Source organism: Octopus sinensis, linkage group LG3 (genome assembly GCF_006345805.1).
Source record: "Octopus sinensis linkage group LG3, ASM634580v1, whole genome shotgun sequence".
NCBI classification, from domain to species: Eukaryota; Metazoa; Mollusca; class Cephalopoda; order Octopoda; family Octopodidae; genus Octopus; species Octopus sinensis.
The window spans coordinates 169859372-169883085 of record NC_042999.1 but is presented as its reverse complement, the minus strand read 5'-3'; the positions used below and the strand labels follow the sequence as shown (position 1 = coordinate 169883085).

The following is a 23714-nucleotide window of genomic DNA, read 5'->3' as shown; positions in this document are numbered from 1 at the left end:
CCCCAAACGACATAAAATAATTTAAAAAAACGTAACCTGAAACAACGTAAGTTGAGGTATGCCCGTGTTTGTCTCTCAAAATAAGTATCTTCATATATCCAGGTGTGCGTGCAACTTCTCATCACTGAACGCATAATATACTCGTGGTTGCAATTCGTTCTGGGTTGACTTCAAACAGAAGTATGGACGGAAGCCGCAAACTCATAAAATTAAATGTTTTAAATGGAATGAAAATACGAACTGTTTAAATTTAGATCTAGTTTTATTCGTCTATCTACTCTGTATATTTTCTATATCAACAGTTTATATATTATTAGTGATGTTTGATAGGAAGGAATGCTGCTGTAACGCTCACAGATGTTACCACTTCACGTAACACAATATGAGCATTTTATGGCAGAGGGGGAGAGAGGGAAAAAATGGATCTAAATTTGAAGTGTTTGTTTTTTTTACTTTATAACATTCAGTTTTATAGGTTTGTGGGTTTTCATCCATGTTTCAGTTGATATATTGCTACGAACTGCGAGTATCAGTCGTATATAATGCATGCACAGTCGTACAGCGGTGTGCGCACCCACATACACACATGTATACACCCGGAGAGAGAATGAGGAGAGTGGGGGAGAGTGAAAGAAAGAGATACAGAATTAGACTGAGGAAGAGAGGGAACAATAGAGAGTAAAAAAGAGGGAGCGAGAGAGAGAGAAAGAAAAAGAGTGGGGGAGGAGAGTGAGAAAGAAAAAGTGGGGAGGAGAGAGAAAGAAAAAGAGTGGGGGAGGAGAGAGAAAGAAAAAGAGTGGGGGAGGAGAGAGAAAGAAAAAGAGTGGGGGAGGAGAGAGAAAGAAAAAGAGTGGGGGAGGAGAGAGAAAGAAGGAGAGACTTAGAGGGAGGAAGAAAGAGAAGGAAGGCTAGAAAGAGACGACTAATATCAAGAGAAGGCTTGATGTTGTAAACATAAACAACGTGGACAATTACGTTTAAAGGCAACCCTTTATCCGAACTCGGCATGCTTGGATTAATGAAAGTTCAGGAAGTTTCTCTTTGAAACTTTCGTCGAACGGTAGCTTGTTTGGCCAGCCATTCACACAGACAACTTTCTCTGTCAAAACGACATTAATATCGAGAGATCTTTTTCTTTTAATCTTCACTGGAAGCAGCCTCGACTCTTGACAGCATGCGAGGGTAATATTTCAGCAGTGTAGATATATATTTATAAGTGTAGGGCATAGCTGGCAAGAATGTATGCTGCCTTTCGGTTCTGCTTTTTACTTTACTGAGTCCAGTTACAAGGCGGGAAATAAGGTGACTGGTTTAGCTTGAGAAAAGATAAGAAGCTGAACAAACCCAAGGAGGAAATTGCTACTAGATATCGTAAAAAGGAGAAAAACTGAGCGATTGGGAAGCAGTTGGCTCTTGTTTACATTGGTTGTTGCTTACAGAGAGAAAAGCAAGTTGACAATTTACTGAAACCTCTGCTCTTCAAGGTAAATGCTTTTCATCTAATTTTCACACTAATAGTTAAGACCTATTTCACTATTAATATTTCTTAGTCTTTTTATTAAGAACTTTTTCACATTTAAATGTCTTATACTAGTCATTAAAGACTTTTTCTTTTGGTAACAAGCTTTTTTTGTGAATCTGTGAAATTCGAGTTAACTCAATAACTAAGTAAACGATCGTTAACACACATGGGATAAATGACGGGTGACACTCCAAGTTGAATCCCTTTTTTGCCCCCAGAATTGTCTTTGTGAGTTGCATCTTCTTTCTATATGGGATTCTGCTTGTATCTGTGTCATCGCACCTTGTGTCTATAATTATGCATTTGTGTATCAGTGTTGAGCATAATATACACGTGTTTTAAAATCTAATTTGTTAGTGTGTTTCTATGTGTATGTCAATGTATATTTATTTAAATGTATTATAGTTTATTGTGTGTATTAAAGTATGTTAATTTACTGGTGTGTCTGTGTCAGTGTACAAATATGGGTACGTGTATCAAAATCTGTGTGTGTGTGTGCATGTATGTTGAAATATAATTTACTGTATTTATGTGTGTGTGTATGCACATGAAAACTGAAATTTATTTGCTGATTATTGTGTGTGTATATGCATGTATGGATGGAAAGATAGATGTAAGTATTTGTGTGTGTGTGTGAATGTACGTTTAAGTTCTCCCACCCTTCGTGTTATTTATTTTTTTCTTTTCAAATTTCCTACTTAATTTCATATTTACAAGAAACTTGTAATTCACGTTATATGTCTTTTGTATTTCTCTCCCTAGAAAATATTTATAACTTCCTTTTTTATTCTCTGTTTGTGTTCATACAATATGACAATATCCATATCACCATGTCAACGATCAGTTGTCTCTCCTAGTAACATCGGTTGATTAATGGAATGATGACCAGCTTGATCAAAAGCAAGTCTGCACACTTGTTGGACAAGTCCATCTTGCCTAACAAGTCTGCACACTTGTTGGACAAGTCCATCTTGGGCGAAGTTTCGGTTGTCGTAGCACACGTTTCCGTCGATTTCCGTAAAAAACTTTTATTTTTTTACATATGGCTTTGCGGGAATATTTGAAGTAATGAGAGCGAAAGAGACTAAGAGGAAGCGATTTTATGACGAGGGAATTTCTTTTTGAAGTCCCCGTGTGTGTGTTTGATGGGGGTGTGGGAGACAGACAGTATGTTGTGTAAGTGAAGTGCTTCTGTTAGTGTGTGTGAAGAGACAGAGAGAGTAATGTGTGAAAGAGAGAGATAACTGAAATTTTTTACTCGGTGTATGTGTATATGTATGTCTGCATGTATGTGTGTGTGTATCTATGTGTGTGTGTATGTGTGTGCCTACATTAATCTTTCACGTATAATCAAAGAGGGTTTTGTATTTTATAATGATCTCTTTTGCTGGTGTTGTTTAATTTTAAGTCAGACTTATAACTAAAGACCTTCCAATCGTGATCACCTCGTCTTAAGTGTATCTAGCACTCCATTAACCTATGTTTGATCTTATACTTGTTTCAGTCATTGAACTGCGGCCATGCTGGGGCATCACTTTGAAGGGTTTTAGTCGAACGAATCGACCCCAGAACTAATTCTTTTTATACTTATTCTATCAGTCTTTTTTTGTCGAACCACTAAGTTACGGGGACGCTAACAAACCAACACCACCTGTCAAGCGTGTCCGGTAAGTTCATCGTCATCAATTCACTGTTTTTTTTTGTTGTTTTTTTCAATAAAATAGTTTTTAACTATTTTAATGGTGAAATAACTATGGATATATTTTCTCGGTAAACTCTCCTCACGGTGAACTTGACGTGTAACACTTGTCAAGCGGTGGATATGTGTATGTGTAGACTACATATAAAGCGGGCTTCTTTCAGTTTCCGTCTACCAAATGCACTCACAAGGCTTTGGCCGGCTCGAGGCTATAGTAGAAGACATTTGCACAGGGTGCCGTGCTGTGGGAATGAACCCAGTTCCATGTGATTGGGAAGCAAGCTTCTTACCACACAGCATAAGCCTGGAATTTTTTTCTTCGATAGAGTGAAATTTGAAGGGGAATCTGACTGCGATTTCTAGCATAGGAAGTGACCACATAGGGGCAAGTGATTATTATTATTATTGTTATTATTATTATTATTATTATTATTATTATTATTATTCTGTCATGTTAATGAAACTCATCTCCATAAAACCAATGACATGAGCCTCAGCTTACAGGCATGCTCAACCTGCTAGAAATAGCTGCCAAAGCGCCCATTTATAATCTCAGTGCTAGAATTCTCTTGATCATTAGTTTCCACAATCAGGACAGCATGTACATGGTCAATCGACTTGCTAAAAATAGTAACTTATATCCCTCAAATTACATACTACCGTCGTAAGAAAGACATGTTGGATAAAATAATCTTTGATGTGTTATATGAAAAATGGTATGGTCACGGTTGGAACTCCTTTGATCAAAAATTGATCTGGAAATAAAACGAATTAAAGATCCCAAACGAGCTTTTAAGTAGTTGCTTGATCTACTAGAAATAGCAGTCACACCAACCATACCGTATTAAACCATTGCATTGAATAATATCCTAGGTACATTGTATGAAAAGGTGGGATAGTCACGGCTCGAACGTCGTTGATCATGAATTGATAAACAACAAAAGCAACTAAATTTCACATTATTCTCAGTCTACTAGAAATAGGCAAAATAACACCTTACCATCCTAAAAAAGGATGCATGACGTAGTCTTGTAATACGGTATATTAAAGGAATAGACGGGATGGTCATTGCTGGAACGTCTGCTCAGTCAGGGCTGACCTGGTGATAAACAACAACTTGAACTCTATGGTCAATATACAGTTTTGGTCCCGAGTTTTATACATTTGGTTGACTATGGGAAATGCTATTATGAAAGACACGATGCAGGTCCTTTCTTCTAAGAAATCTTTGTATCTTGAAATTAGAAATTTGATTTCTTTTGTGGAAAGACCCCCCCCCCTACTTTCTCCCAAATTTGTTTATTTAAAAAAGAGGTTCCGGAAAATTGCCAAAAATCGATATCGTTAAATTATCCCCTCCCCATTCTTCAATTTTGACTTTTTCCCCAACCCTAACCCTAACACTATCTATAAGTATAGAAATTATTTTAAATTTTTGTCCGAATCATAATGTCCGTTTTTTCTGCATATTTAGAAGAAAAAAAATTCTTAAAAAAACTTTACAAAAATTTTTGGAAATTTTTTTCAGAATCATAATCTCCGTATTTTTCTGCATATTTTGAAAAAGAAAAAAATTTTTCTGAAAAAAGTAAAAATAAAAATAAAAATGAAGGAAATGGGGGTGGAGTGGTAATTTTAAAATGCCGATTTTTGCCAATTTTTTTGCAGATTCGTATTCCCCGTAGCCGAAAAGTGGGGTGGTTTGTGTCGTAAAAAAAAATAAAAAAAATTAAAGAGTGAGGCGGTGGGGGCGGAAGTCTTGCTTCTTTTAGTTTGATGCAGCTTCATCCCTAATTTTATTGTTCTTTGGAGAAGACATGAATAAGCTTCACAACTTCACGTTTATGTTCATTACTTTAGGATTTAGTGCGTAATTGAGATACAGAGGAGGTAATGTTTGGCTTTTGTTCCATTGGGAGTTGATAAAATAGATATTAATTCATATGCTGGTAATTCTTATTTGATGTTTAATCCCAGATCAACTCTGATTGAATCTTGTTTTTTTTTGTCCAAAGTAATCCAGAATCTGGATTACATTATCCAGTGTGTCTTCCTTTTTAAAATGGTAGAAGTATAGTTTGAGAATGGTTTGGTTGGTATTTTTGGTTTGTTTGCCAGTGCCATTGACTTCACTGCTTTATTTTATTGGCCCGCAGAGGGATGAAAGGCAAAGTTGAACCTTGGTGGAATTTAAACTGAGAAAGTAAAGAACTCGCCAAAATACTGAAGACATTTGTCCAAAGCCTTAACAATTCTGCCAATTCACTGAAAAAATAATGATGAAGCAAAATGCAGCTCTTTTCTCTGTTTTCCCTTCTCTTCTTCAACATTTTCTTTCAGATGCACATTCTGTTAATCCTTTGACCCAGTCAGTAAGGGATCAAAATTTCTATGATACTATATGTAGGGCACAAAGATCCTCTGTTCATGGTATTTGATGGAAGCTCTGTTGGAGATACTTTCATTACATTTTGAAATTTCTGTTTAATTTAGTGTAACAAACATCAACAATATAATTAGAAATAATTATTGCAATGATGAAGAGAAGACATAAGCTCAATGACTGTTATTAATTTAATGATTTCGTTATGTATAGGAGACAATATCAGACATGTTTCGCTTTTATTTAGATCTCCTCAGCAAGTCTTTTTATGCTACTAACTGAAGTAAGAAGACTGGGATAGTTGCTTGAGCTCTATGACAATTATTGTTTTAATGATGTCATCACGCATAGAGCAGGCGTAGCTGTGTGGTTAAGAAGCTTGTTCTGCAACAATGTGGTCTTGGGTTCAGTCCCACTCTACTGCACTTTGGGCAAGTGTCTTCTACTATATCCCTGGGTTGGTAAATGTGAGTGAATTTGGTAGAGAGAAGCTGTGTGGAAGCCTGTCATGCACACACACACACACACACACACACACACACACACACACCAGATACACACATGTATCTTTGTGTTTGTCCCTCCCTCCAACTACTTGACAACCGGTGTAGTTTTTTTAACATTCCCATAATGTAGTGGTTTGGCAAAAGAGACTGATAGAATATGTACTAGACTTTAAAAAAAGGTATATTCTGTAGCTGGTTTGTTTGACTGAACCCTCTAAGGTGGTGCTGCATCATGGCACATTCCAGCAATTGAAACAAGTAGGAGACAACTCCAGACATATTTCGGTTTTATTTAGATCTCCTCAGCAAATCTTTTTTTTTTATTGAACTAACCAAAGTAGTAATGAGAGTCACTAAATAGACATACAATATTGCATATAAATAAGTGTGAGAAATTGGCATATTTAAAAAAATACATAGCTGAGATGCTGTATACATGAAAAATAAAACCTTTGTATGAATATATTTAATGTAGAATGCATTTAAAAAATCTAATTAGAAATAATTATGTTGTAAAGAAAAAATAACAATATTAGTCATTGGTCTATGTTTCAGTCTTATTGAACCTCCTCAATGAGGCATCATAGACTTCATTAACTTACCAAGGTAGTGTTTTATAAACCAAAGAAGGAACCTCTATGTGGTTGCTTGGCAGGCTAGAAATAGCAGTCAGATTCTCTTGAATCACTACCATCTTAAAGAACACATTGATTCACATGGTCCTGGGTTCTTTACGTATAAAGGGGGATGGTCATATCTGGAAGACCTTTGATCATAGGACTGTTCTATCATGGCTAACCTGGATGCTAAATAACAACAAAAAATAAGTACTTTAAGAGTTGTCCTCCAGCTAAGTTGAGTTTCTCCTAGTAAAAATGATTGCAATTCTCCTGTGATGAACCAACAGCTGGGTGGCTGTTCAGAGCAGGTTAGGAATGGCACAGCAGCCACTGCTGATACTACAACTAGGGTAGGAAGAATACAAGCCAGGTTGGTAACTAACAAACAATTTTGAGAATCATATATATGTTACCTTGTCTAATTTTGTAAAGCTGTTTTAACAATGCCATTCTGGCATATTGGCTTTCAAGAAAACATGTGATTTCTACCAAATATTTCTTTTATAGTATTACAGTTACCATTGTTGCTGTTTAACATTGTTGTCTTAACTCCTCTCCACCTCCTCAGTTAGGTCTGATTGAGTAAGTTTATGACTAAAAATTTACTCAGTCATGACTAAAGAAGGGCTTATATTAGGGGTTCTCAACCTATTTTTTCTCTATGGACCCCTTTGATTACTATTTTATTCTGATGGACCCTACATATCCATTCGCTGTTAAAAATCAGTTTTATAGAAACTTCTTTCAAAATTCCTGGAGTGGCTGTGTGCTAAGTAGCTTGCTTGTGAACCACATGGTTCCGGGTTTACTCCCACTGCGTGGCACCTTGGGCAAGTGTCTTCTACTATAGCCTCGGGCTGACCGAAGCCTTGTGAGTGGATTTGGTAGACGGAAACTGAAAGAAGCCCGTCGTATATATGTGTTTGTCCCCCCTCTCCAACATTGCTTGATAACCGATGCTGGTGTGTTTACGTCCCCATAACTTAGTGGTTCGGCAAAAGTGAATGATAGAATAAGTACTAGGCTTACAAAAAATAAGTCCTGGGCTCGATTTCCTTGATTAAAGGCAGTGCTCCAGCATGGCCGCAGTCAAATGATTGAAACAAGTAAAAGAGTATACATTAACTTGTGCAGGTAAAATGTTTAAGAAACCTGGCTGTTTCTTGTAATACTACCAATTCTTACATCTTAAGCAAAATTTTTAAAGGGGCCCTTAAAATACTACTGTGGATCTTCAATTTACTAATTTGTTGTGTGGATACTCTAAAATCTTATATGGACCCTCAAGCAGGGCTCTGGAGTCGGAGTCTGTATAGTTTTACTGACTCTGACTCACAATATCTTTATTCTTTAATCTAAACCAGTTATAACATAGAGGCCTGCTCAAAGTACAAGCGTATGCATATGCTTTATGAGATATGTAGACCACAATCACTTGATTATATAAAGAGGAGTCGGGGTCGGAGGTGCCAATAGTAGAGGAGTCGGAGTCAAAGTTTTTTGCTTCGACTCCACAGCCCTACCCTCAGGGGCCATATAGACCCTAGTTGAGAACCACTGGCTTATATGGTAAGCTGAATTAGAAAGATGTTATGTGATTCCCTCTTACTGCTCATCTTTTTAATGTTTTGTACACATAGATATTTTCTTGTATCTTTTATCTTTTTAGTTGTTACCATTCATTAGAGTGTGGCCACGCTGGGGCACTACCTTGAAGAATTTTTAGTCGAATGAATCGACCCCAGTACTTATTTTTTTAATCCTGGTACTTATTCTATTGGTTTCTTTTGGTGAACCACTAAGTTGTGAAGATGTAAACAAACCAACACTGGTGGAGGGGACAAACACACATACAAAGACACACACACGAAAGGCAAGGATTTGGTTGGCCTGAGGCTAAAGTAAAAACATTTGTCCAAGGTGCCATGCAACTAAAAATGCTAACATTCTATTTATTTCATCTGTGACCATTCCAGCTTTTTCCTGGGTAGAAATAAACTCAATGCCATGTTATTCTAAGATGACAAAGCATTATTTGAGGAAGATTTGGCTGCTATTTTTAGCAGACTATCATATCTCTAGAGACGGGCTACTGATTGCATCGAAGGACAGCCTGGGCATCATCATAGATGAAACAATACAGGATTTAGAAGATATAGAGCCATTCAGTTGATGTTCTTTATTATGGAGCAAAAAAAGAGAAATAATGAATGTTACTTAACCCTTTTGTTACCAACCCGACTGAAACCCCGGCTCTGAGTACAAATGTCTTGTTTTCATAAGTTTGGAATTAAAATCTTCCACCAAACCTTAGTCACAGTTTATGTTCCTAACGCTAGCTGAATGCTAAGTTATTTTACTAAATTCTTCGTTATTTAAAGTAATAGAAAGAAACAGAGAGCATCTCAAAATAAATACAGTAACAAAAGGGTTAAGCAGTACTGATAAGAGAAAATGTCAGCCATGGTATATCCCATATAACTGCTTCAGCACCCCATCACTATTTAAAACGATAAACAAATAATCAAATTACAGAAATAACAATTCTATACATTATTAGTGGTAGGTATAGTTATGTATGTATATATTTATAAGAGTGAGTTGTTTGATAACATATATCATCATCATCATCGTTTAACGTCCGTTCTCCATGCTAGCATGGGCTGGACGGTTCGACCGGGGATCTGGGAAGCCAGAAGGCTGCACCAGGCTCCAGTCTGATTTGGCAATGTTTCTACAGCTGGATGCCCTTCCTAATGCCAACCACTCCGTGAGTGTAGTGGGTGCTTTTTACGTGCCACCTGCACAGGTGCCAGGCGAGGCTGGCAATGGCCACGGTCGGATTGGTGCATTTTACATGCCACCGGCACGGAAGCCAGTCGAGGCGGCACTGGCATCGGCCACAATCCGGATAGCGCTTTTTACGTACCACCAGTCCAGGGGTCCTGGCATCTGCCGGGTGCCAGTCATAGGATTGGTTCAATTTCGATTTCCATTTCACTTGCCCCAACAGGTCTTCGCAAGCAAAGGTTGGCATGGGTGCCTGTCGTCGGATGAGGTTCGATATCGACTTCGCTTGCCTCAACAGGGAGGAAAAGCATGCATAAGTGGGCTGGACTCACTTGTCCTGCCTGGTCTTCTCACGCACAGCATATTTCCAAAGGTCTCGGTTGCTGGTCATTTCCTCAGTGAGGCCTAAAGTTCGAAGGTCGTGCTTCATCACCTCGTCCCAGGTTTTCCTGGGTCTACCTCTTCCACGGGTTCCCTCAACTGCTAGGGATTGGCACTTTTTCACACACCTATCTTCATCCATTCTCGCCACATGACCATACCAGCGCAATCGTCTCTCTTGCACACCACAACTGATGCTTCTTAGGTCCAACATTTCTCTCAGGGTACTAACGCTCTGTTGAGTATACACACTGACATTACACATCCATCGGAGCATACTGGCTTCATTCCTCGCGAGCTTACGCATGTCCTCAGCAGTCACGGCCCATGTTTCACTGCCATGTAGCATGGCTGTTCGTACACATGCATCATACAGTCTGCCTTTTACTCTGAGCGAGAGGCCTTTAGTCACCAGCAGAGGTAAGAGCTCCCTGAACTTTGCCCTGGCTATTCTTACTCTAGCAGTTACACTTTCAACGCACCCACCCCCACTACTGACTTGGTCACCTAGATAACGGAAGCTATCAACTACTTCTAGTTTTTTCCCCTGGAAAGTGACGGAAGTTGTTTTCTGCAGATTTTCAGAGTTTATTGCTCCCGAGCATCTGTCACATACAAAAACTATCTTCCCAGTTAGCCTTCCTTTGACATTGCTGCACCTCTTATGTGTCCATAGCTTACACTGGGTACATCTTATAGAGTTTCTACCTACACCTTTTCTACAGATCGAGCATGGCCATCTTCCTGAAGACATTTGTGGATTGTCTACCTTCCTACTTATTAGTACTTTGGCTTTAGCACACTGACATTACACATCCACCGGAGCATACTGGCTTCATTCTAAACCCTCCTTCCACACCTGGAACTTCTCCTCCAGTTCTGATAGTGACTCAGCAATTAGAGCAAGGTCGTCAGCATAGAGGAGCTCCCAGGAGCAACCTGTCATGAATTCCTCCGTAATTGCCTGGAGGACTATGATAAATAGGAGGGGGCTGAGTACTGACCCCTGGTGGACCCCAACCTCTACTTTGAATTCTTCTGTGTACATGTTGCCAACCCTAACCTTACTTACGGCATCCCTGTACATGGCTTGCACAGCCCTCACCAGCCATTCATCTATCCCTAGTTTCCTCATTGACCACCAGATAAGGGATCGGGGGACCCTGTCAAAGGCTTTTTCCTTGTCAACGAAAGCCAGGTACAGGGCTTATCTTTGGCTAGGTATTTCTCCTGCAGCTGTCTCACCAGAAATATGGCATCAGTGGTGCTTTTCCCTGGCATGAAACCAAACTGCATCTCGTCCAGGTTGACTCTTTCCCTAATCAGTTGGGCTATGACCCTCTCTGTAACCTTCATTACCTGATTCAACAGCTTGATACCTCTAATTATTTGTATCTAGGGTGTCTCCTTTACCTTTGTAGCAGTTGACTAGTATGCTGCTACGCCAGTCATTGGGTATGACTCCTTCGTGTATCACCTGGTGAGCTATACGAGTGACTAGGTTATAGCCGACACTGCCAGATATTTTGAGCATCTCTGCAGTAATTCCTGATGGGCTTTCCCTGTCTTCATGCTTCTAATTGCCTTAACTACCAAAGAATTGTCAACTCGGATGGCTGGTCCCTCTGTTGGGTTGACATTCAGCAGACTCTCTTTATCCCATTCATTTTCTTTATTCAGCAACCTTTCATAATGGCATCTCCAAACCTCTCTCTTTGCATCCTCATTTAGTGCAAGTGAACCATCATCCATGCGGACACATTTCTCTCCTCCCACATCACGATTCTCTCTCACACACTGTCTCGCAACACGAAATACCTCAAGTCTTTCATCCTCATGGCGCAGAACATTGGCAAATTTTTTCTTATCTGCTTCCCCTCTGGCTAAATAAACCTGTCTCCTAGCTTCCCTTCTGGCTGTCTGATGCAATTCCCTGCTACCACTGTTCTTCCAGTCCCTCCAAGCCTGTTTCTTTTGTCTAATAGCCCTGTCAACCACATTGTTCCACCACCACGTTACTCTGGGTCGAGATGGGACTTTGCACCATCCACAGATCTGGTTAGTGGCTGTCAGCAGATTGTCCCGTAGAAATCTCCAGTTGTCTTCCACATTTAGTGAAGCTATATCCCCTTCTATTTCGTCAAAGGCTTTGAGTAGTATGTCTCTAAATCTCTGTCCATTTGCAGAGTCTTTAAGCTTCCAGACCCTTCTCCTCCAAGCTGGTCTTCTTCCGGGCAACCATTTAGCTCTGATCCTGAAGTCGCTAACTACTAATCTATGTTGAGGAGTACATTCTTCGCCTGGAAAGGTTTTGGCATTTATAAGCAGCCCTTTTTTCCTCTTTCTGGCGAGGATGTAGTCAATCTGGCTAGTGTGTCTGCCAGAATGGTAGGTGACTAGGTGAGAGGTGGGTTTCCTGAAGTTGGTATTGCAAACCATAAGGTCATTTGCATCGCAGAACTCCAGCAGCCTGGTTCCCTCCTCATTTCGAGAGCCAAAACCGTAGCCTCCATGAATGCCATGGAAGCCCCCGACATGCCGTCCAACATGTCCATTGAAATCACCTGCCACAAAGAGAAGGTCAATGTCATTTGTCAACGAGGTAGTCCGCAATAGAATTGGTCTTTCTGTCCTTCCGGTAACCCTGGTTGAGGGGCATGTGCCGAGATGATGGTAGCTGACCTATGGTGAAGCACTAATCTAATTTTAAGTACTCTGTCACTTACTCTGACTACCTCGATTACCTTATCTACCCATTTCTCCGCAAGAAGTATACCCACGCCCCCAACCCCGTCAGTGTTCTCTGCCCAGAAAATCTTGTACCTGTGTTCCTTGCCTGTGAGGAGCCTAGCGGAACCTCTTCTCCACCTTACTTCCTGGATTTAGCATAAATCCACACGTCTTCGTTCAAGCAGCTCAACAATCTCTCCAGACCTACCTTTCAATGTGCCAACTCTGAGGGTGTGGGAGGTGTGGGCCTCTGAGACCCTGGGATGAGGGACAGCCGTGTCATGTACCTGAAAAGAAAGCTTGCATTTGGCAGATTTCATACGGAAACACTAGACTACAACCTGCATACATTTCACAGTTTTTGTGCTATATGATCAAATAAACCCTACATAGGGGTACGGGTGGGGGATAGTGAAGTAAGACAGGTAGAAACTTCCGGTATTGGTGGAGGGGATAAGAGGGCGGGCACACCACGAAGGAGCAACGAGGTTGAAGATAATTCGTAGGGACTTCTCTGCAACAAAAATTACTGAAACAGCTAAAAACTGGGATTTGAGGAAAACATAATTTAAATAAATGAAAACCGCAGTGCTAAGTCGAAAGAGAGAGACAGCGAGTCAGAGGAGGGGGGGGTCAGAGCCTTAGAAGTAAGTAATAAATATGACACGAGGGAGAAAGAATATTTTGTAAGGAATTCGGGGGAATGGAATAACAACGGGATAACCCTGAAAATAAAGGAGGAATTGAAAAATGCATGATCTTAGGACAGACAGGAAGCTATCAGTGCCATGTTTACAAGATAGAGAAATAGATAATAGAGAAACGAGAGGGAAGGGGTTAGGGTTACGAATCAACGCTTAAAAATATGAATGAACAGGTTGAAACGTTAGAATTGTTTAGCTGTTCATTTTTCTGAAATCCGTGTTTTGTCAGCAAGATGGAGATCGAGTAGTTATGTATATATTTGTAAGAGTGAGTTGTTTGATAACATCTATCATCATCATCATCATCATTGAGCGTCCGCCTTCCATGCTAGCATGGGTTTGACGGTTCAACTGGGGTCTGGGAAGCCAGAAGGCTGCATCAGGCCCAGTCTGATCAGGTGATGTTTCTACGGCTGGATGCCCTTCCTAACGCCAACCACTCCGTGAGTGTAGTGGGTGCTTTTTATGTGCCAGACGGGGCTGGCAAACGGCCACTGTCGGATGGTGCTTTTTACGTGCCACCGGCACGGGGGCCAGGCGAGGCTGGCAACGGTCACGATCGGATTGTTCGCTTACGTGCCACCGGCACTGGTATCACAGATGCAATTTCCATTGATGTTGATCGACTTCGATTTTGGTTCTGATTTCCACTTGCCTCAACAGGTCTTCACAAGTGGAGTTTTGTGTCCCAAGAAGGAAAGGTATGCATAAGTCGACTGGCTACATCCCAGGTAGAGGCCATGGGTTATGGTCTCATTTGTCCTGCCGGGTCTTCTCAAGCACAGCATACTTCCATAGGTCTCGGTCTCTAGTCATTTCCTTGGTGAGACCTAAAGTTCGAAGGTCGTGCTTCACCACCTCGTCCCAGGTTTTCCTGGGTCTACCTCTTCCACAGGTTCCCTCAACCGCTAGTGTGTGGCACTTTTTCACACAACTATCTTCATCCATTCTTGCCACATGAAGGCGTTTGTGATTTGTCTACCTTCCTACTTATTAGGACTTTGGTTTTGGCTAGGTTGATTCTAAGGCCCTTCGATTCTAATCCTTGCTTCCACACCTGAAACTTCTCCTCCAGTTCTCATAGTGACTCAGCAATTAGAGCAAGGTCATCAGCATAGAGGAGCTCCCAGGTTTCATATATATATATGAAAATGAAAACATAGGTTATATCTGTAACAGTATGTTGTTTAATAAATATATATAGTCAACAGATGAGATCCAGAGATTCTTATTATAGAACAGTGCTCTGCTACCTTTTTTCACTTGCGATATACTGCTATTATCCTAAACTGTCTTATGTGCAAATTTGACTAAATGCGTTTTCTTTCAATATTTAATTTTGCCTGCAAGGCCAGTTCTTTTGGTCAAACTGTTGTATCTCCAGCTACTTCAGATGCCAGGATATGAAAATTGTACAACAGTATAACATTTTTCAAAAGTGTAGTAAGTCCCACATACGATAGTTTCGCAAAAATATTTCTGATGGAAAATATCATATATGCATGGAGTTAGGATTTTATGCACCCAACAAAATATTATTGTTCAGCTGAAACTGTTGCTTAATGTAAAAAGAAATGGAATGGGGAAACTATTTTTTCGTTTTCTGAAAAAGCAATGTTTTAAATTTCATTTTTGGATTTGGTTTGCAAGATTTTTTATATGAGTTTGTGTGTTGGAGCATTTTCTGTTGTGTCTGGGGAGAGTCATTTTCTTTTTGTGCCTTATAATTTAACACACTCACCGGTAAAATTTCCACATATTTCTTATTTTCCAAAAATTTTTGTTGTGTCTTGCAACTTTTTCAATAGTCTTGACTCTTGAAAATGTCAAGACTTGAAAAGGTTGCAAGATGCAACGAAAATTTTAGGAAAATAAGAAATAAGTGGAAATTTTACCGGTGAGTGAGTTAAATTATAAGGCACAAAAAGAGAATGACTCTCCCCAGATACAGTGTTTTAAACTTACGACAATTTCACATAATAACAACAACTTCTATTCTTTTCAAAATTCGGCAGCACACCTGAATTACAAATACAACTATAAGTATAGGGGGGGGAAAAATTATATTTAGGTTACACTGTGGCACACCTAGCATCGTCTTGTGGCACATCAGTGTGCTGCGGCATACCAGTTGCAGAGCACTGGCATAGGAAACAGTTGTGCTCAAATGATTCAAACTTGGATACTGGTATTTCATACTCAAACTCTTATATTTAATATACCTAATTTGTTTATCTGCATAATTCTCTCTCTCTCTCTCTCTCGCTATATATATATATATATATATATATATATATATATATGGAAACACAGTATGTGTGTGTGTGAAATGGTGAGCTGTATAGCTTATATTTACACACACACACACACACACATATAGTAAACTAGTTCGTTAAAATAGAAGTATTGTCTGTTCTAATAGAAGACCCACATTTAGGTGGCAATAAACATTACCTCTCTCTATGTATATATATATATACACACACACACATATATATATATATGAAAATGTGTGTGAGTTGTCTTATATGGCTTTGGTTTGCCTTCGGTTGAAAGGTTGCATTGATTAAGAGTCACTTGGGATATAGCAACAACTCACTAAACAAGTAAACCAGGGAGCTAGTATGTAGCCATTTGACTTACTAGAGATAGCAGCAAACTGACCTCAAATTGCACCTTACTGTCTTAAATAAGGAACAAACACATTAGAAAACATTGTAGGAAGATGGAATAGTCATGGCTGGAATGCTTTTGATTATAGATTCACTCAGTCAATGCTCACCTGTGTCAAAATGACAACCAGAAAGTCACTGAATGGTTGTTTGAGCTGTTAGAAAGAGCAGCCAAATTTCCCTTTAATCACATTCTTAAATCAGCAACAAACACTGGAAAATATCCTACATAACCCTAAATAGATGGGATGGTCAATTTTGGAGTCCTGTGATCATAAGCCAACTCGATTAGGACTCATTGTATGTTAAACAAGTAGACAGTTTGAGTAATTTAACTGCTGAGATAATATCCTGAATAAAAATAGACATTTCCTGTTTTGGCTGACAAAAGATTAAAAATAAAAAGAGTTTTTGTGTGTGTGTGTTTTTTTAAATCTAAAATATTCCATGCTTTATCAAAACATTTCTCATTTAACTGATAAATAAAATGAGGAAATGTTTAGTTGTAAAGGTTTGGAATTTAGCTGTTACATTTGGTGAATACGTGTTTTGGGTTTTGTTATAAAATAAGTTAAGGCTGTGTGGTCATGAAGTTTGCTTCCTAACCATGTGGTTTCTGGTTCAGTCCCAGTATATGGTGCCTTGAGCAAATATCTTCTAGTTTATCCTTGTGTTAATCAAATCCTTGTAAGTAGATTTGGTTAGACTGAAAGAAACCTGTCATATGGCATATATAGTTATGAGCACATCATGATGTTGTTGCATGGAACTATCAAAATCTGTATTTGTTGATACTTTTCCTTCAATATCAACTCATTATTGGACTGTCTTCTTGCAAGTCATTAATTATCTGAAACAGCTGTAAAGATAAGACTTCATGTAATTTGTATATGTAACTTTTAATATAAATACATTCTTTGTGCCTGTTATTGTTTGTCTGTTTCTTTTCTTCTATTTCTGCTCAATGATGATGTTTCTTATAGCCATGACCATCCTTTCTTTTTCATATTTACAGAAAATTCGTCGGGTATTGGACAAAATACCTAAAGGACAGTAGGTTGGTAAAATTTGTAGAGTGTTAGACAAAATGCTTTGCAGTATTTAGTTTTGCTTCTTCAAGTAGTAATTTTTAATTCCATCAGAGTCGCATTTACCTTTCATCCATGCAGGAGTAAATAAAATACATACCGTTGAGGAACTGGTATCAATACAGCATTTCTCGTAGGAGGAAGTGTCAAGGTGGTGAATATGTGGGAACTGAAAAGTAGGTACACAAATTGCTGTGTGTAATAAAAAATTAAGATGCCTTCCACCTTTTTATATTGTCAAACACCATGGTGAAGAAAGGATTACATCAATGCAAATTTTGCTTGTCTTCTCATAAATAAAATGGGAGAGGGGGACCATAAAATTTTTATATTTTTAAATCTTATTTATCTCCTCTGTAACTACAACCTCTCTCTTGGCACATGGCCACTTCTCTCAGTTCCTCTTCCTCTCTCAAATGTGATGTCTTTGTTTTGCAAGCCACTGGATGACCCTGTGGGTACTGGTGTCACGTAAGAAGCACCTGCGCAGGTGCGATGTAAAAGAGTACCCTTGCCAGCACCATGTAAGAACTCCCTGTGCTGGTGCTATGTAAGAACTCCTCTATACCAGTGCCACATTAGAATCCCCGGTGTCAGCGTCATTTAAGAATCACCCATGCCGGCACCATGTAACAATCATCTGTTCTGGCTTCACATAAGAATCACCTGTCCTGGCGCCATGAAAAAAGCACCCATACTGGCTCCATGGAGAAAGCACTCAATACTCTCTGTAAAGTGGATGGCATGGAAAAGTGATGTTAAATGATGATGATGGTTTATTTATTGTGGAGGGGTAGATGTTAGTATCAGAACCACTGGTTTTGCTGGGTATAATCTCTCTTTTCCTTAACCTGAAGCTGTCCCTGTATTTATGTTAGAAATAAATACTTGCAGTTTCTTTTAAGCTGCGACTTTATCTTTCTTGTTTTCTTTTGTTTGTTTCTTCTTCTTCCTCCTCCTCTTCTTCTTCTTCTTTCTTCCCTCCTCCTCCTCTTTCTTCATCAACAAAACTTTTTGTTACACTATGTCAACAGTGGAAAAAAAATCGTTTGTGTTGTAATAATGGGGACCAGCAAATGCTTTTCTATTTCTTATTCAACAGCTGCAATAAATGTAGAGTATTTTACTTCTCAGTTGATAGTGTCTTTATCGTCCACAACCCATTTTCCTTAAAATTCTTTGAATGGATGACACATATTTAAATTCCTCTTAACCAGTTCCTTATGTCTGTTACGTCATCTTGCTTTTCTTATATTATCCAAACTAGAATAAATATTACTGGGTCACATGTTGTTGTTTCTTCTTTATTGTGTGCCGTGTGTAATACTTAAGTACAAGTGTGGCTATGTGGTTTATGACTTTGCTTCCCAACCACATAGTTTTGGGTTCAGTCCCACTGCATGGCACCTTGGACAAGTATTTAATTTTTGTGTGTATCTTTGTGTCTGTGTTTCTCCCAACATTTGACAACTAGTATTGTTGTGTCTACGTTTCCATTACTTAGCAGTTTGGCAATAGAAACTGATAGAATAAGTATCAAGCTTAAAAAAAAAATACTGCAGTTGATTCATTGGACTAAAACAATTTTTCAGGGTGGTACCCCAGTATAGTCAGAGCCAAAAGGCTAAAACAGGTAACAGATAAAAGATAGAAGATATAGCCCTCAGATGATCAAAGCTTTGTGAGTCAATTTGGGAAACTGAAAGGAGCCTGTTGTGTATGTGAAGTATTACATCTACAGGGTGCCAAAAGTTACTTACCAATATCAAAGCTCATTTCATATATATTACTCTTTACTCTCTTTTACTCTTTTACTTGTTTCAGCCATTTGACTGTGGCCATGCTGGAGCACTGCCTTTAGTTGAGCAAATCGACCCCAGGACTTATTCTTTGTAAGCCTAGTACTTATTCTATTGATCACTTTTGTTGAACCGCTAAGTTACGGGGACGCAAACACACCAGCATCAGTTGTCAAGCGATGTTGGGGGGGACGAACACAAACACACACACACACACACACACACACACACACACACACACACACAGATATATATACATACATACGACGAGTTTCTTTCAGTTTCCGTCTACCAAATCCACTCACAAGGCTTTGGTCGGCCCAAGGCTATAATAGAAGTAACTCGCCCAAGGTGCCACGCAGTGGGACTGAACCCGGAACCATGTGGTTGGTAAACAAGTTACTTACCACACAGTCACTCCTACGCCTATATTGCATATATTTTTTTTCTAAAATTGAGTAAAATAAATGAAATAATGATGAAGACAAGCGTACTTGTACATGATGAACAAAATGAATAATAATAATAATTATTCCTACTCTTAGGCACAAGGCCTTGAAAATTTTGGAGGAGGGGGGCTAGTCAATGACATCAACCCCACGACTTAACTGGGACTTATTTCATCGACTCTGAAAAAATGAAAGGCAAAGTTGACCGTGACAGAATTTGAACTCAGAACATAGTGGCAGACAAAATACTGCTAAGCATTTTGTTTGGCATACCAACAATCCTGCCATGTCGCCCCCTTAATAAGAGTACTCAGCGCAAACCTCTGCCGAGGCAACACCAACGTCCTCTCAACGATTAGCCAGAGAGGATTTTTAAAATAAGAATATCTGAAATGAACTCGACTGCTCTCACAAACAAGAATACTGAAAATGGACCCAACTGCTCTCAAAAATTAAGTATAAAACAGGAAAAATAATCCAGAATCCTTTGATCCCAAAATCTAATCAGTTTGTTCCATGTCCCTGAAAGTTTCATTTGAATTCATCCAACGGCTCTTGAGATATCTTGTCCACAGACAAACAAGCCAACATGATTGGAAACAATACCTCTGTCTTTGCTAAGGCAGAGGCAATAATGTAATATAAATAAAATGTCAAATGTTTTGGTGCGTGTCTTTTGGCCCACCCTGTCTTTATATATATGTATGTATGTATGAATGTGTGTGTGTATTTGTCTCCTTTACAGCAATTCCATGATCATTGTAAATGAATGTCAACGTGTAAGCATTGGCAATGGGAAGAGCATCTGACCTTAGAAAATTTGCCTTAATAAATTTTATCCACTTCTCCAAGCTTGCAAGATTCCATGCAGGCATGAAAAAGTGGACATTAAAATGATGATGATATCTTCTGTCTGAATTCATATCCCTGTGCCAGTGTTATTTTGTTAGTTTTAGTAAGTGTGGTCAGGTGTATGCTTTACTGAGGAGTTTTAATGAAATTAAAACACATCTGAAGTTGTCTCCCTTACTGGCCAAAAGGAAAAAAATGTTATGTGTCACTGACTCATTGATTTCTTTTCATTTGAGATTTTTACTATAACATAATTTGATGTTGATCAAATTTGATATACTGACACTAATATAACTATTCATTTATATTGCTGCCACATATATAGAATTATTAACAAAGCCACATAATTCTCTAAACTAGAATTTGTTACTAAGTGAGTGAGATTTCAAAGAATCTGCCCTGGACAAGACGTCAATCCATTACAGGGTCATTGTTATGAAAATTGCACAATATAAAAAACTATAACTAAATATAGAATTTGTAACTAAAAAAATATTAAATCTGTCTCATGCCTACAGGATCAGGTTGGAGTTTATCCGGTGATAATCCTGTTCAGTTGACCACCAGACCTGGTTCAGCTGCTTAACTCTTCGGCATTCATATTATTCCATCAAATGTATTGCTTATTTATTCACATTGTTTTGAATTAATCATTTTGATGGGGAAACTGTTAATATTTGGAATGATATTGTAGGGTTGGTGTGAGAGACCAGATCTGGCCAGCTTGAACATAAAACGGAGAGAGATGGAGAAAGATGGGATGAACTTTAACAAGTTTGACTGATCATAACTAATTTTGTTAACCTGTTCATATTGATACTAAAATTGACTTTAGATTTATTCTGAACAATGACACTCTTAACCCTTTCATTACCAACCCGGTTGAAACCGGCTCTGGCTCTGAGTACAAATGTCTTGTTTTCATAAGTTTTGAATTGAAATCTTCCACCAAACCCTAGTCACAATTTATGTTCCTAACACTAGCTGAATGATAAGTTATTTTACTAAATTCTTTGTTACATTTAAAGTAATTAAAAGAAACACAGAGCATTTCAAAACAAATACAGTAATGAAAGGGTTAAAGCAAAGGGAAACTAAAAATAATTTTCCTATTTCTGTTTACATAAGCAGGAAACCTAGTTTGTGTTTTCACACTTCTTTCTCACTTGAAATGCTGTAACTCCACCCAGCGATTACCAGAAGTGTGAAAGCAAATTTTGTTTTTCTTTATTCTCCCAATTTTCGTCTTGCTTCTCTTCTTCAGCTAAACTATTTCTAAATTGAATTTCTGCAACATATCACACACACACATTTCATATTAAAAGTAGAAAAAGTAGTTTTTTAATTAATTAAAGATGATGATCCTTTCTACTGGAAGCACAAGGCCTCAAATTTGGGGGAAGGGATCAAGTCGATTACATCAACCCCAGTGCATAACTGGTACTTACTTAATTGACCTCGAAAGGATGAAAAGCAAAGTCAACCCCGGCAGAATGTGAACTCAGAATGTAGTTGGCAGACGAAATACCGCTAAACATTTCGCCCGGCGTGCTAACAATTCTGCCAGCTCGCCACTTTGATGAAGATGATAATAATGATGACAGAATGATAACGGGAGAGATTTAGAATTCCAAACATTTATGAAACACAAAAAATGTCACAGGAATTCTGAACATAATGAAAATTTGTGGGTGTATAGCAACTGTAGTTGACACAATTCTGTATAAACATTTTGCCAAATGTGTGTGTGTGACTCATCTTTTTTTCTTCTTTTGTTGGTTTCAGTCATTGGGCTGTTGCTTTGCTGGAGTATCATGGTTTTTCTTAGCATCAAGCAGTTAATCATACTTTTTATAGCTCTCTGTTTGTTGAACTGCTATGTACAGGACTTAAAAGAGACACAGCATAGATATGTACATACGTATATGCATACACATGCATGAGAAGCTTGCTTACCAACCACATGGTTGTGGGTTCAGTCCCACTACGTGGCACCTTGGGCTAGTGTCTTCTATAAGCCTTGGGCTGACCAAAACCTTGTGAGTGGATTTGGTCAATGGAAACTGAAAGAAACCCGTCATATATGTGTGTATATATATATATGTGTGTGTGTGTATATATATATATATATATGTATATATATATATATATGTATGTGTGTATGTATATATATGTGTGTGTGTATATATATATATGTATATATATGTGTGTGTGTATATATATATGTATATATATGTGTGTGTGTATGTATATATATATATATATATGTATTTATATATGTGTGTTTATATCCCCGTAACTTAGTGGTTCAGCAAAAGAGACCGATAGAATAAGTACTAGGTTTAACAAATAAGTCCTGGGGGTGATTTGTTTAACTAAAATCCTTCAAGTCAGTGCTCCAGCATGATTGAAGTCAAATGACTGAAACAAGTAAATGAATATATATACATATATCATCATCATCATCATTTAACGTCCACTTTGCATCGTGATGGCATGGGTTGGAAGGTTTGACAGGAGCTTCTACATAGCCAGCTCCTGTCGACCTGTCCAACCCATGCCAGCATGGAAAGCAGATGTAAAAGGATGATGTTGATGATGATACATATACATAAATGTGGAGTGTGGTTTAGTGGTTAGGGTGTTGAGCTCATGGTTGCATGATTGCAGTTTCAACTCCTGGACTGGACGGTGCATTGTGTCCTTGAGCAAAACACTTCATTTCATGTTGCTCCAGTCCACTCACCTGGAAAAATAAGTAACCCTACGACAGACCGGTGCCCTGTCCAGGGTGGAGGGGACATAAGCTCCACAGAAACCAAGAAACTGTCCCAATGAATATATGGCTCAGGAATGTTCTTTATCCTTTATTTTGAGGAGAGATGTATGAAGAAGTGCCACTCCCTAACAGTTGAAGGAATCCTGGGTAGAGGCAGACCCAAGAGAACATGGGATGAGGTGGTCGAGCATGACCTTCAAACATTGGGCCTCACAGAGGCAATAACGAAAGACTGGGACCTCTGAAGATATGCTGTGACTGTGAAGATCCGACAAATAATGTGAGTTCATGGCTGTATCCTACACCAGCTTCACATAATCAGCCCCAGCCCATTCAAAGTACCTTTGATCGCAGGATGGCCTGCTGTGCTTACCTTGGATTGTAGGGTGACCTGCTGTGCTTGAGGAGACCTATTGAGACAAGTACATCAAATGGAAATTGTAGTTGTGATGCCCGTGTGGGCACGTAAGAAACACCATCCGAATGTGGCCGATGCCAGTGCTGCCTTGACTGGCTTCCGTGCTGGTGGCACGTAAAAGGCACCAATCGATCGTGGCTGTTGCCAGCCTCCTCTGGCCCCTGTGCCTGTGGCACATAAAAAGCACCCACTACACTATGGAATTGTTGGCATTAGGAAGGGCATCCAGCTGTAGAAACACTGCCAGAACAGACTGGAGCCTGGTGCAGCTTCCTGGCTTCCCAGACCTCTTTCGAACCATCCAACCCATACTAGCATGGAA

The 23714-nt window shown here is 39.0% G+C and overlaps 1 long non-coding RNA gene across 1 annotated transcript; it reads left to right on the top strand.

Annotated features, from left to right (window-relative positions):
- The first annotated feature begins 861 nt into the window (after positions 1-861).
- On the top strand, positions 862-21725 carry LOC118762673. The gene is made up of 3 exons (XR_004998440.1): positions 862-1484; positions 16329-16333; positions 21715-21725. It is a non-coding gene; the product is annotated as an uncharacterized LOC118762673 (long non-coding RNA).
- Positions 21726-23714: the final 1989 nt, after the last annotated feature.